At 35.9% G+C, this 15,000-nt stretch overlaps 1 protein-coding gene across 4 annotated transcripts in view; it reads right to left on the reverse strand.

Moving 5' to 3' along the window:
* Window positions 1–15,000, reverse strand: part of LOC106877481 (heparan sulfate glucosamine 3-O-sulfotransferase 5) — a 470,569-nt gene that overhangs the window by 307,151 nt on the left and 148,418 nt on the right. The window contains exon 1 of one of the 4 annotated variants that reach the window (XM_014926397.3): window positions 12,255–12,745. The exons of the other annotated variants lie outside the window; for them this stretch is intronic. The gene's annotated coding sequence lies outside the window, so the exon portion shown is untranslated. Of the gene's footprint in view, window positions 1–12,254; window positions 12,746–15,000 lie in introns of those variants that run through there. 4 annotated transcript variants of the gene reach the window in all.

Genomic DNA, 15,000 nt, shown 5'->3' on the forward strand with positions numbered 1-15,000 from the left:
GCTGAAAAAAAAAAAAAAAAAAAAAAAATTAACACCAAATATACAGTGCGTGTGTTTTTATTGGCTAAACTGGCAATATGACCATCCCCAAATACAACAACATATATATATATATATATATATATATAGACATACAACATACACACACATATATATGCATTCTAACACACATTTGTTCTTTCTGAGATTATGATAAAAAAATAATTCTTTCTGGCACTAAGAAGATGGTAAGTGATAAACATGAGATGGATGGATGTGTTTCTGTGTGAGCATATATATATATATATATATACATATATATATATATATATATATGAGTCTTTGTGTGTGTGTGTGTGTGTGTGTGAGTGCATGTATATATGTTTGCGTGAGCAAGTATGTGTACGAGAGTATTTGTGTGCATTGGTAGGTGTGAATGTGTGCAGGTACATATATACATGTGTGTGTGTGTGTGAATGTATGGAAATATGTATGGATGAGCAAGAGTGTGTGTGTGTATATATATGTCTATATGTGTGTGTGTGTGAGCCTCTCACTCAGCTGTTGCTTCTGAGCAATTCTCCAGCCTCTCCAGCTTTCCACACTCCACATCTTTCACCACCACCACCACCACCACCACCACCACCACCACCACCACCACCACCACCACCACCGCCACTACTCCCATCAACAGCACCGCCATCGCCATCTCCACCGCCACCGTTACCAACATTCAAAGACAGACAGTCTTTCCCACCCACCCTTCCTGGTACCTGCAGCCGGAATTGAAACATCTTGAAAAGGTGGAAAAAGCCGAAAGGGGTGGGGGTGGAGGTGCCTGTGTGGTGGCACTGAAGGTGAGCAGGGAGGAGTAAATCTAGAAATAGTAGCACCAACAACAACAATAACAACAACAACAACAACGAGGTGCCACAGAAGAAGATGTGATGATGTTCGGAAGATAAACGTAAATATTCAAAAAGACTTCAAGGGAATAAACTAAATAAAGATCACACACACACACACACACACACACACACACACACACACACACACATATATATATATGAAGGTATGGTTGTGTGGTTAAGAAGTTTGTTTCCCAACCACATGGTTTCAGGTTCAGTCCCACTGTGCAACATTTTGGTTAAATATCTTATACTATGATACTAAATGCCTTGTAAGTGGATTAGGTGGATGGAAACTGAGAGAAGCCTGTATAATACAACTATCTTGTTTCATTTCAGACATACATACATGCATACATACATATGAAATTCCAATGAAGGAGCCTTGGATCTAGGTTAGAAACCGTTTTTTTCTCTATTGGTAAGAAATTTTGAAATAAACTGAATAATGACATACATACATACGGGCAGACAGACAGACAACTGCTTCGAAACCTCCAGCTTCTATATTCAGACTATGAATTCATATTCATACCAATAGTAATTGGCTCACTAGGTTTTGTTAGTAAATGCTTAAAGGAGAATCTGGATAAACTGGGATTTTCAGAAAGAGAAATCAACCGGTTAGTTCATACAAGGGCGATTAGTGAGTGGAACAGTAAAAATATGCAAGACTTTTCTCAAGTTCCAAATGTTAATTTGCCTGTGTTAACTACATCCTAAACATGGAGCCTTGTATCTTTGTTGGAAACTGGCTCCCTCCTCAGTGGAAAATTTATGTAACTGAAAAACAGAAGAGACATGCATACATACATACATTGTTAACTGTCTCATCATAAATATGATCAGCAAAAAGAAAAAAAAAACAGTGAGAGATAAATACCATTTAATACACTGAGTATTTAAATATGAGCTACTTATAAAACTCCATCCTGTCAACACTTCAAATGTAAAATTCTCTCCTGAAGATGGAGGCGGCGTTATCTGATAATGGATCCAAGTAACTATCATTATTCCGGACTACAAAGCCCCCAGAAACAGCTGTTGGACACGTAAAACTCAACCCATTTAACTCCTGATATCATTTATATTTTGTGTAAGCCAAACTATTTTATATCCACACACATGTACACTTTTTTATATTAAATCTATCTAATATTCTGCATAAATTGACTTGCCTGACTTGCTTGTCATTACATTGACTCACCTCCCAGCAAAAGCTCAAATCTCTTGAGCACTTCGAAGTGTATTCTATATAGAGGACACCTGTCTCTAACCTGTCTCTAGTGAAGGTGCATGGCTCAGTGGTTAGAGTATTGAGCTTACAATTGTGAGGTTGTGAGTTTGATTCCCGGACTGGGATGTGTGTTGTGTTCTTGAGCAAGACACTTTATTTCATGTTGCTCCAGTTAACTCATCTGTAGAAATGAGTTGCGACATCACTGGTGCCAAGCTATATTGGCCCCTTTGCCTTTTCCTTGGATAACGCTGGTGGCATGGAGAGGGGAGGCCGGTATGCATGGGTGACTGCTGGTCTCCCATAAACAACCTTGCCTGGACTTGTGCCTCAGTCGGTAACTTTCTAGGTGCAATCCCATGGTCATTCATGACCGAGGGGGGTCTCTTCCATATATATATATATATATTTATATAAAGTAACAAACTGAGGAAAAGGGATTCTTGCAAGGGATCTCTTTTAAACATCCAATTCACTGGTACGTCAGTAGGACACCATATATAAAAATGGGTATAATGAAATTATAAAGATAAATTAAATACAGACGTCTACTATTGATAATCCAATAATTCATTTATATTATAATATTATACGATATACTATGAATATAATATGTAATATAACATTATATTATATAACATAAACAATTATGTTTTTAATAATTGTTTGTTGTATAATATTATGTTATCTTATATTCATAGTATATCATGTAATATTATAATATAAATAAAATTTTGGATTGTCAATAGTGTCTCTCTATTTAATTTATCTTTATATATATATATATATATATATATATATATATATATATATAGCAAGGCAGTTTATAAATCACTGATATTGTGTGCATGTGTGCTTACTCTGTTATGGTTTAGGACTTGTAGTCTGATTTTATTTTCTGTAACTTAGCAGTTTGACAAATAAAAACCAATAAAATAAGAACCACACAGTAAAAGATATTAGAGTTAATATAAACAACTGAAACCCTTCAAGGTGGTACTCCAGCATGGCCTGCAGCCCAGTGACTGAAACCAGTTAGATAAAGGCTACATATGGATACACACTAACACACACACACATATGTATGTATATTGTGTGTGTGTGCGTGTGTGTGTGTGTGTGTGTGTGTGTGTGTGTGTGTATATACATACATACATACACACACACATACATACATACATATATATATATATATGTAAAGAAAATAAACATAATGAGTCAGGAGAAAATATATAAAAAATATATATAAAAAACCCTTAGATAAATATGAAAGACAAAATTATGTGTGTTCGTATACATAGATGTATGTCTCTATATGTATACGTGTGTGCATACATATATATAATATACATACATACACCAACTTGTATATATATATACACATATTTATATATACATACACCAATGTGTGTATATACATATGCACATGTGTGTGTATATATATATATATATATATATATATATATATATATATATATATATATATATATATATATATATATACATATGCACATAAACACACAACGCACACATATATATATATGAATATATACATGACTAAAGTAAACAGATAGAAATTTCCAGACCACACCCTGCTAATAGATAATTTTAACCCTTCGGAGACTTAACGCCTACTGATATTGCAATGGTAAATAAAGAAGACAGAACTGTTTTATATAAGTTATGCAAACAACAGGGAATGTCTGCTTGAAACATTATTTCGAAATATTAGTTGCAAATATGATTTGGCAAGACCATAAACAGCAATAAATTTTTAGTGAAAAATAAGTATTATCACACTTTATCAGCTATTAATCCTTTGGAGATGAAACCCTTCAATATTCCACTTTTTATGAGACATAAAATAAATAAGGGCATATTAACCAAAATATATACATATCAAAAGAATATGAATTTCTATAGTGTGCGCATCTGCATATATATATATATATATATATATATATAAAACCTTCATGTGTGCACACAAACACACACACACAAACACACACACATAAACACGCACACACACACACACACACACACACACACACACACATATATGAATGTTTTTATATCAAGTTATATATAAAAAAAAATTATGTAGAACTGAAGGATGCTCTTTATACAGTTTTAGTAGAATAAATATAGTGTAACTTTTACAAACAAAGGTTGATAGTGACTTCGAAGTTTCCGCTTACTTGCCTTTGTTTGGTGAAGGTGAAAGAGATGAAACTTTGAAGTCGCAGTCAACTTTTCCTTGTTACAACTTCATCATTATAGTTTAACTTCCACTTTTCCACACCTGCATGTGTCAGATGGAATGTAAGGTAGATATTCTATCATCCTGATGTTCTTCTTGTCACCGATCCTCATCTGCAGCAAAGGAAGGGTGGACAGATTTTCATCAAAGGAAAGAAGCAATGGGCATGCTTATGTGAGGGTGATGCTTGTTTACGACTTATGTGAGGTCATGACATGAAGACCCTCCACACACACACACACACACTTATTTGTATATGTGTACATGTACACATTTTCATTTATTTATATTTGTGGTCTACAAAAGTCGATTGTTATAAATGTTGATATCACGTCTGACAACAAATCATTCATTCATTTTGAACTTTAAGTGTTAGTGACAGGAAGGGTATCCTGTTGCGAAACAATTTCTCAATGATGTATACATCTAACCCATGCAAGCATTGAAAAAGGGATGTAAATGATTGAATGACAGAAGGAAGGAAAAATGGCAAAAAACATGTTTTGATTCTTGGTTGCCTCTTTTTTTAATCTTAGTTGAATCTGCTTGTCTGTCACCTGATGATGTCAAGGAAATAAATACCAGACAAAATACTGGGTCTAATATAATTGGCTAAAACAGTTTAGTGTGGTGCTCCAGCATGGCAACTGTGCAGTGACTGAAACAAGTAAAAGAATAAAACAACTATCAACTAATTTAATCTTTAAATCTATTTAATGAGATGTGAAATTTAGTTGTTTGCAGACAGTTTTTGTCTCTGGATTGTTTCTACACTAAATATAATGACAGACATATTTTGACAAGATAAAATGTTAATAATTGTGTTGTTATTTAGTATTTTGCTTAAAAAAAAAATAAACTCCATCTGGAAGCAAAGTGACAAACAAAAAGAAATAAATTCTCAAAAAGAACCACTTCTGTCTCCTTTTTAGCACAAAACTGGCAGGCTGATGAAGGTTAAGTAAATAACGATGTTGTCTAGACAAATAAGCAAAAAGGGCTGTTTTTTCACCAAAGGAAAGGGGTTAGGATTGATTGTATCAACTCTAAAATATTAGAGATTTCTTGCTGGAAGGATGAAACAAAATACTGCAAAATCATTTAGTCTGCTGCTTTGATATTTCTGCAAACTTACTCGCTAAGTGGTACAACTAAAAGATAAACAGAGGACTCACATATTTATTTTCATCCCATTCTCACCATGCAGTTTCTTCAACCTCTCTGTTTTTGTACCTTGAGGGTATGTTCTGACACCTCATCACCATCGTTATTATCTCCCTTCCCAGCTTCATGTTGTTTACTTCCATCCAACCTTATATTATGTGGGGTAGCCATGTGTCTCCTCTGCAGCAACAAACCTATTCTTGTCTGTCTGTCTATTATACTTTACTCCCATAGGGCTACCTTTCTCTTCCTGTCTCTCTCTCCTGTGCTCTAATACAATCAAGGGAGGATCTTTTTTAGCCTTGCAAGTCACTTGTTAAACCTCTGTTGTGTTGGTGTCCCACAAAAAGCACCCAACACATGCTATAAAGTGGTTGGGGTTAGGAAAAGAATCCAGGTGTAGAAACAGTGCCAAAACAGTCATTGGAATCCAACACAATCTTCTGAATTTTGTCCCATTGATTCATCTAACCTATGCCATCATGGAAAACAGATTTTAAATGATGATGATGATGACAAAAGAAAGATCTAATGTTTACCAAGTGGCTGTGTGGATAAACACCAAAAGCTATCCAAAATTATTAGTCAGGAGATTGTATCCATTGATCTGTAAGCAACAACAAGGTATTCACTGCATGGTACCATGTCATTGTAATTCGTAGTGACAATGGTTAACCATTTGATTCAAGTGGTTTTGGTGAATTCACAGCCCTCAGGTTCACCTCGAAATGGTCTCATATGATCAATGTATCAATAATATGCTCATGCCTCCATTTTAGCTATCATAGATGCCATCATCATCATTTAACGTCCACTGTTCCATGCTTGCATGGGTCAGGTGAAATTCATTGAGGCAGATTTTCTATGGCCAGATGTCCTTCCTATCACCAAGCCTCACCTGTTTCCAAACAAGGTAATATTTCCCTCTGGCCAGACAGGTTTTTCAAGCAGACAAGAAAGGAACAACACTGCTTCTATGATGATGACGCTTATTAACAACCATCACATGATGTCGAAACACATATACACACAAACATATAACGGGATTCTTTCAGTTTCTGTCAATCAAATTAACTCACAAGGCTTTGGTTAGCTTAGGTCTATAACAGTAGACACTTGCCTAAGGTGCTGCACACTGGGATTGACCTTCAAACTGCGCGGTTAAGAAGCAAACTTCTTAAACACACAGCTACATACAAATGTGTTAATATTTCTTCTTGTTCACTGCAGACATGGCAGATATGTAAACGGTGTGTTGATCTGCTATGAATGTGTTAACATGTTAACTGTGTTCATGTAATAACAATGTGTCTACTTTCACTTTAGTTATGTCGCATGTATTAACATGTCTCCACTATCCCCTTAGAGCCAGTTAGATGTGTTAATGATGTCTTTTACCTTTTACTTCTCCTACTACCATTCCACAGATGACTTAACAATGCTGGAATATAAAAAGATTCAGGGTATTCAAGAGGATTATCCCAGCTTTGGAAAAATTAAAAGATTAAAAAACATTTTCTATTGGATAGAACACCAGCCATTCATATTTTTTGATAATTTCTTTTATGCTTTGATACATGTCTTAGACACTCCTGGTGAGAAATCTTCTGAATATTCTGACGTTCTGCCAATACAGGGTCCATGTTTTAGATGACACATCCTTCATAAGCGAAGAATTCAATATACAATCCTAGTATCCAACTAATAGCAACAAAATATACATTAAACAGTTATCAGAGTCCTTCCTCATATTTCTCAAGATCATCTTCGTCATCATCTTCGTTTAACGTCTGCTTTCCATGCTAGCATGGGTCAGACGATTTGACTGAAGACTGGTGAAACCAGATGGCTACACCAGGCTCCAACCTGATTTGGCAGAGTTTCTACGGCTGGATGCCCTTCCTAATGCCAAGCACTCCGAGAGTGTAGTGGGTGCTTTTACGTGCCACCGGCACAAGGGCCAGTCACATGGTACTGGCAACGGCCACGCTCAAAATGGTGTATTTTACATGCCACTTGCATAGGAGCCAGTGCAGCGGCACTGGCAACGATCTCGCTCGAATGTCTTTACACGTGCCACTGGCACAAGTGCCAGGAAGGCGACGCTGGGCACAGGTGCCATCACGATTTCGCTTTCGCTTGCCCCAACAGGTCTTCACAAGCCTTTCAAGGAGAACTATTTAATACATCATCAATTGAATGACCTTTGTTTGTTGTTTAAGATTGGCCTTGGAACATCAGGATTATCATTATCATCATTTTAATGTCCATTTTTCTACGCTTGCAGGGGTTGGATTAAGTATATGGGAACATATTTTACAGCTGGATGCTCTTCCTGTTGCCAAACCCTGACCTGTTTTCAAGCAAGGCAATATTTCCCCATATGACCAGACATGTTTCTATAGGATATTGGAAGCAGACGACACTGCTTGTATGACAGTGACGCTCATTTACAACTATCACATAATTTCATGACAAGGAGATACACACACACACACACACACACATACATATACACACAAATATATACATACATATAGAAACAGATATGTATACGTACACACACACACACGCACACACACACAAATGACAGGCTTATTTTAGTTACTGAACCACCTCACCAGGCTTTGGTTGGTTTGGGTCTCTACTAGAAGACACTTGCTCAAGGTGCCATGCAGTGGGATTGAACCTAAGACCATGTAGATAGGAAGCCACAGACCTTGATTTCATAAAAATAATGTCAGATTGCAAGCAAACAACACCAGTTGTATGACAGTGATGCTTGTTTACAATTAGCATGTGATGTCAAGTCTAGGAAATACACAGACTCACATGCATAAGCACGTGCCCACACACAGACACAGACACACACAGACACAGACACACACAGACACAGACACACACAGACACAAACACACACAGACACAGACACACACAGACACAAACACACACAGACACACACAGACACAGACACACACAGACACAGACACACACACAATTTTGGTGTTTGATGAGCTGCTTTAAGCTTCTGCTAACCAAATTTATAAAAAAATTCTGTTTGGCCCAAAGTCATTATAAAAGACACTTGCACATGATGCTGTCCAGTGGAACTGAACCTGAAACCAAATGGTCAGGACGTGAACTTCTTAACCACACAGCCAGTCTCAATAATCACACATTGATACTCGATTTCCATATTAAGGACTTGTTCTCTTGTTTGTAATTCAAACACACATACATGTGTGTAGGTGTGTGTATACATAAACACATATACACACACATATATATGCATATGTGTATAAACACACACACTTACAAAACTGAGGGTGTAAATGAATATATTACATACATAAACATAGATGTGCATATAAATACTTATATACATACATTATATATGTATATGTAAATATATATGTATATATATATATGTATATATACATATAATATATATATACATATTCATATATCATCATCATCATCAACGTCATTTAACGTCCGCTTTCCATGCTAGCATGGGTTGGACTGTTAGCATGGGTTGGACATATAAATATATATATATATACACACATACATATATATATACATATACATATATACATATACATATATACATACATATAAATATATATACATATATACATACATATATATATATACACACACACACACACACACATATATGTATATATACACATACATATATATATACATATACATATATACATACATATATATATATACATACATATATATACATACACACACACACACACACACATATATATAAACACAGATGTGTTTATAAATACTCGTATACATTTTATACACACACACACACACACACGTATATATATATGTGATGTGTGTTGATGTATCATTTATATCCAGAGCCCAGCAACTACAGATGTAACATGTAAAAAGACATTCCCAGTAGCTCGTTTCTCTGATTTCGGTTAATTGTTGTATGAAAGATGTTTGTAATGTCTGCAGGTGGTAGGTAAGTAAGTTCTAGGCTACAACGAGACCAGGCTTGTGAGCAAATACCCTAACCTACTTAAAATAACTAATTTCTTTTGACTTTCCATCACTGCTGGGTTTCTGGTGGCAAAGCTTCTCAGCATCCATCCACTGACTCCAAAGTGTACATATGCTTTTACACACCAACATGTACACACAGACACACAAGTGAAATGAAACAAGAAAGCCATGGAGTACAGTTTCCATAATTTTATATTATTTATTATATTATTTGGCTTTCTTAATAAATTGTTTACACAAAATATAGTTGAGATTTTGGCATTAAAATGCCCTATTCAAAGCTTGAGAAATCATTACAAACAAATAAACAAGTGAGACATTATTAAGGGACTGTAGACACTTTTAGCTACAAGCTATATAAACAATTAATTACAGATGCATACTGTGCATGCATGCATATATATATATATATATATATATGGGAGAATTTACGAAAAAAACAACAGACGAAGACAGGTGGTGTAAATAAAAAATGGATGTATTAGTATAACGCTCGGGAACAGAGAAAATCTTTAACGTTTCGAGCCTACGCTCTTCAACAGAAAGGAACACAGAAAGAAATAAGGAGAGAAACAAGGAGAAAAAAATATAAATGTAGTGGTCAGCGATCTATCATGGCGAATGCTGGACAGAAGGATCACACAGGAGAGCTAAGAAAAAGGGGAGATAGCAAAGAAGTGGTGAACCCAAGATGAGAAGGTGCATGTGTGTGAGAGAATGCTGGTGATCTTAACGTATGCATGTGTATATGTAGGTGTGAAGGTGTGAAAATGTGGGGAAGGGAATTGGTCAGTGCTAGTGTGTGCGTGGTGGTGTATTTTATGAGAGGCAAACAAAATTGACATTTACAAAACCTAAGTCCCATGCAAAATATTGTATCCACCCTTTTGATATCAGCCCACTTGAAATTATTTCCAGTTCTCTGATACAAACTTCTTGTTTTAAACTGATTTAAATTACAACTTTCATCACAATTTAAAGTTAATTTATGCTCAGGACACCAGTGTAATAACGACAATTATTTTGCGAAATTCTTCTTGATTTTCAAAATAAATCCAAAGACAGTATATTCCAACAGAAATATGGCAACAAAAGAGTCATAGTGATTTAAATCAAAACCTTCCATCAAAGTTCCATGTTAATCTATGTTAATTTATGTTAATTTATGTTACTAAATACAAACTTAATAATGACAAAAAATTTTCACTAAATTCTTCATTATTTTCAAAACAAATTGACACAAATGCAGTAACAAAAGATTAAACATATTAAAAAAAAATTTTTTTCAAGATTAAAATACTGATTTCAAATTCTAGTACAAGGCCAGCAACAGTACACACTTGGTACTTGTTCTATCGATGCCAAATTACTGCAGCAGAATTTGAACTCAGAACGTAAAGACAGATGAAATGCCGCTAAGCATATCACCTGGCGTGCTAACGATTCTCCCAACTCGCTGCCACAATTGAGATTAAAATAATGGTTTCAAACTTTGGCACAAGGCCAGCAATTTCAGGAGAGGGGTAAGCCAATTACATCACCCCTGGTGCTTAACTGGTACTTATTTTATCGACCCCAAATGGATGAAAGGCAAATTCATCATCATCATCATCATCGTTTAACGTCCGCTTTCCATGCTAGCATGGGTTGGACGATTTGACTGAGGACTGGTGAAACCGGATGGCAACACCAGGCTCCAGTCTGATTTGGCAGAGTTTCTACAGCTGGATGCCCTTCCTAACGCCAACCACTCAGAGAGTGTAGTGGGTGCTTTTACGTGTCACCCGCACGAAAACGGCCACGCTCGAAATGGTGTCTTTTATGTGCCACCCGCACAAGCCAGTCCAGGGGCACTGGCAACGATCTCGCTCGAAAATCCTACAGGAGCCAGTCAGGCGGTACTGGCAACGGCCACGCTCAAAATGGTGCATCTCATGTGCCACCCGCACAAGAACCAGTCCAGGGGCACTCAACAGATATTTGTCCTCATCTTGTTTGTTGTTAACACAACGTTTCAGCTGAACTACTCTCAAGCCTTCTTCAGGTGTCTTGGGGAAATTTTGAACCTGGGTTCTCATTCCTAAGGTAATTTTTGATGTTATTACTGTTATTATTATTCAGGTCACTGCCTGGAATTGAACTCAGAATCTTGCGGTTAGTAGCCTGCGCTTTTAACCACTACGCCATATGCCCATGGCATAGTGGTTAAGAGCACAGGCTACTATCTCCAACATTCTGAGTTCGATTCCAGGCAGTGACCTGAATAATAATAATTATAATTATAATAACAACATTGAAAAATACCTTAGGAATGAGAACTCAGGTTTGAAATTTACCCAAGACACCTGAAGAAGGCTGGAGGGTATATCAGCCGAAATGTGTTAACAACAAACAAGATGAAGACAAATATCTATCAAATGTAAATAATGTACATAATTCCTCATCTCTTAAATATAGAACTGTATGAAAGGCAAAGTCAACCATGATGGAATATAAACACAGAACGTAAAGATAGATGCAATGCCACTAAGCATTTCACTTAATGTGCTAACCATTCTGCTAGTTTGTCTTTTTTATCAAGATATTGATAGGACATTGTGTTTATCACTAAGCTGAAACATGAACAAATGACATACCAAGATTCAATAGAATTTCATTAAGTGCTTACCTTCGTTAGTAATCTCCACAAAAATTTAACACCGAGGGCATTAGTCCATGCAAAGGTCTAAAATGTCACAGACTGGTTGGAACAGTCTAAGAAAATACGGACAATAAATGACTGTGCTAAATTAAGATGTGCTTAATTAAAATAATTTCTGACTTGTTTCTGTAAAACAAGTAACGAGTGGCATCTGTAAAACTGCATTCGGTAAAAGAGGCTGTTGAACTATAAATAGTTCTTAACCATTGATATAAAGGTCCTCTTGTTAGTTTGTAGAATCAGATTTTGATCCTGGTACCAAAAATTCTTTTACTTCACTGTTTTGGTTTTCTTATATGTTAACTAACCCCTAAGAATGGCAACCTTTGTCCAGTTGGCACCGTTTGAGGAATATTATTCAAGCAGTTTTATCTCTGATCTATAAATGCAATAATCACTTTGAAATATTCCAGGACTCTTCTAAAAGTAAACAGAATTAAACAAGACACACATGTTCAGACTTCTCTTTGAATTAAAATGCGTGTAGACATACACATGCACGCGCGCGCGCACACACACACACACACACACACACATAGTTAATTATATACATACATTCATATATATATATATATATATATATATATATATATATATATATATATATATATATATATATATATATATATATATATATATATATATATATATGTATATATATATGTGTGTATGTGTGTGTGCATATATATGTATATATACATATGTATATATGTGTGTGTGTATATATATATAAAATTTAGTTGACCTCTGAACAGATGGTGGTATGTTGATGTTGATGCAACATTGGTTTATATATATGTGTGTATGTATGTATGTGTGCAATAAGCATATCTATGAAATTATTATATATATATGTATATATATATATATATATATATATGTGTGTGTGTGTGTGTATGTGTGTGCGTGTGTGTGTGTGTGTGCGTGTGTATGTGTATATATATATGTGTGCACACACACACACACATTTACACATATGCATATATACCCACATATATACACATATGGTTTCCTGGTGACCCCTGAAACTTACTGGCATCTGGTATGCAGAGCTTTCAATTGGCAGCGCTTGTATAAGCAAGCTGTTTGACGGTGTGTGTGTGTGTGTGTGTGTGTGTGTGTGTGTGTACATACACACACACTCTTACTGACACAGTTCCAGTGAAGAGAATGCAATAACCAGTGCAGATAAGGAAACGGTGAAAGAATATTGGAAGTAAAAGTGAGGCGTTGTTTAATGGTAAGACCACAAGACATGGTTTGTATCGGAATATTCTATGTTCTTTAGTACACAAGACTTTTACAATCAGAAGGATTGTCCTCAACAATCTCATCTGGCGCCATCTTCATACAAAGTGACTGTAAACATAAGCGGAGCATTGATACAATAGGTTTAATATTGTTGCTGTTGCTGTTTAGCTTTAGGTTAGTGCTGATCAAACAGACCGATAACGAAAGGCAGCCATTCCCCATCTCAAACCATCCCTCCCCCCATACACGTTTGTGACATCTACCCAGCCACAGTTCTTGTTCTTATGTCTCCATCCACTTCTATTCCCCTTCTGGTACCTTGAGGGCCCACCCTGATTTAAATCATAACTTCCATCAAAATTCAATGCTAATTCATGTTCCAAACATTATCTTAATAATGACAGATATTTTACAAAATCTTTCTTCATTTTCAAAATAAATTAGAACAAAGGCAATGTATTTCAACAGAAACACAGTGACAAAAGGGTGAAAATAATTCGAACCAAAACCTTTCATCAGAATTTCTTGTGTTCCAAACACAAGCTTAATAACGACACAATTATTTTACAAAATTCTTCATTATTTTCAAAATAACTTGAAACAAAGGCAGTGAATCTCAAAAGAAATATGGTAACAAAAGGATTAAAGACATTCAAAACAAAAAAAATCTTTACTAAGATTAAAACACTAATAAGATATTTTGTTATCAGTAAGTTGAAACATAAACTAATGATGTACCAAAATCTAATATATTTTCATTCTATAAATACTCACCACTATTTTGCATCTCCACTATTTCATATCTCTTTCCAGTTCCATCCTGGTTACTTCTCACCCTCTCTTCTATCATGTGAGGTAGCCATGTCATTCCTCTCCAGCAAGAACCCTATTTCTTCTGGCCTAAACTCTCACATCCTAACACAATTCCACCCCAACCCTCTCTACTCTGCCTCCATTTGATTAAAAGGGATCTTCGTCTTGCAAGCTGCATGGTATCCTCACCAGTGCCAGTGCCATGAAAGAGAAGAAGCACTCAATACAAGAAATTTTGAGGGAATGTTTTAATTTGGGTTACTTTAAAACAGGAATTTTATAGCACAGAACCAGGGATGGTCTCTGGTAGGTTGGCATCAAAAGGGTCAAATCACGTCTTACCATCACTGGTTGATGCTGTCTGGGATTTACTGGGAATAAATACAAAAATGAGAGGATGGTCATGGCTGAGATGCCTTTGAAGATAAGTTTTCTCAACCCTTTTCTGACCATATTTCTGATGGAGGAAGCAGGTTAAGGAGTGGGGTCGACACTTTTGAGAGAGCATGTATTCTGCATGAAGAACTTAAGCCTTCTGCTTGAAAGTGCATGGCTCGTATAGTGAATGGGGAAAGCTTGGTCTGCAATGTTTGCAGTCGTGTATGCTTATCAAGAGCAGGGCTCATTAGCCATCAATGGAGCTGCAAAT

Source organism: Octopus bimaculoides, chromosome 10, assembly GCF_046866305.1.
Source record: "Octopus bimaculoides isolate indiv1 chromosome 10, ASM4686630v1, whole genome shotgun sequence".
In the NCBI taxonomy this organism is placed as follows: domain Eukaryota; kingdom Metazoa; phylum Mollusca; class Cephalopoda; order Octopoda; family Octopodidae; genus Octopus; species Octopus bimaculoides.